At 37.7% G+C, this 708-nt stretch overlaps 1 pseudogene; it reads left to right on the top strand.

Moving 5' to 3' along the window:
* Positions 1 to 417, top strand: part of LOC116185422 — a 13,227-nt pseudogene extending 12,810 nt beyond the window's left edge.
* The last annotated feature ends 291 nt before the right edge of the window (positions 418 to 708 follow it).

Raw genomic sequence — 708 nt, 5'->3', positions numbered from 1 at the left:
AGATCACAATGGATGAATACTATAAATACCTAAGTAAATAAAATGAAATTTTCCATTACATTTTTTCTTCCCCTGATACTAATAATAACTTACTCTTTCTAGAATTAATGATTTATCTTTGTTATAATAATAACAATGATAATAATTTTTGAGAAGAAAGAAATTTGCTTGGAGGTTGAAAATGGTCGAGAATTTGTTTGGTGCGCTCTCGACCCCTTTCGCTCGCGTCAATACGTCAGCGAGACGGCGTTTAAGCCGATTCCAGAGCAGGCTGACGGGGCTGTTTACCCGTTTCGGGATAATGCGAAGGCGCGATACAAGTCGGCCGAAATCGTGGATTATTCGTGGTACATGGGAAAGGCAAACAGAAAGGCCAGCCGAGCGTGTAATAATAATGGACTCCACGGCGAAAACTAGAACCGTGTAATTTATGTCCAACATGACTGTTCCTGTCTCTAACTGCGAACAAATTTATTTCGTAAAAACTATCGTTTACGGAATAAAATCTGCCCATTCTCCTCGCCAAATTTCTAATAAATTCCATTTTCCTTCGATCGTTGAAGGTTGAACAACGACAAATTCGTGCCACGAAAAACTTTGATCCCGAAATCTTGGAATTTAAAAACTTTTATCGTGTTTCGAATTTCAATTATCTTTCCCTTTCCCTTCGTGCATTTCTCTTCGTAAATAAGAAATCGATGAAAAATA

This window comes from Apis dorsata, unplaced genomic scaffold, assembly GCF_000469605.1.
Source record: "Apis dorsata unplaced genomic scaffold, Apis dorsata 1.3 scaffold_174, whole genome shotgun sequence".
NCBI classification, from domain to species: Eukaryota; Metazoa; Arthropoda; class Insecta; order Hymenoptera; family Apidae; genus Apis; species Apis dorsata.
This window is presented reverse-complemented; position numbering and strand designations above follow the sequence as displayed.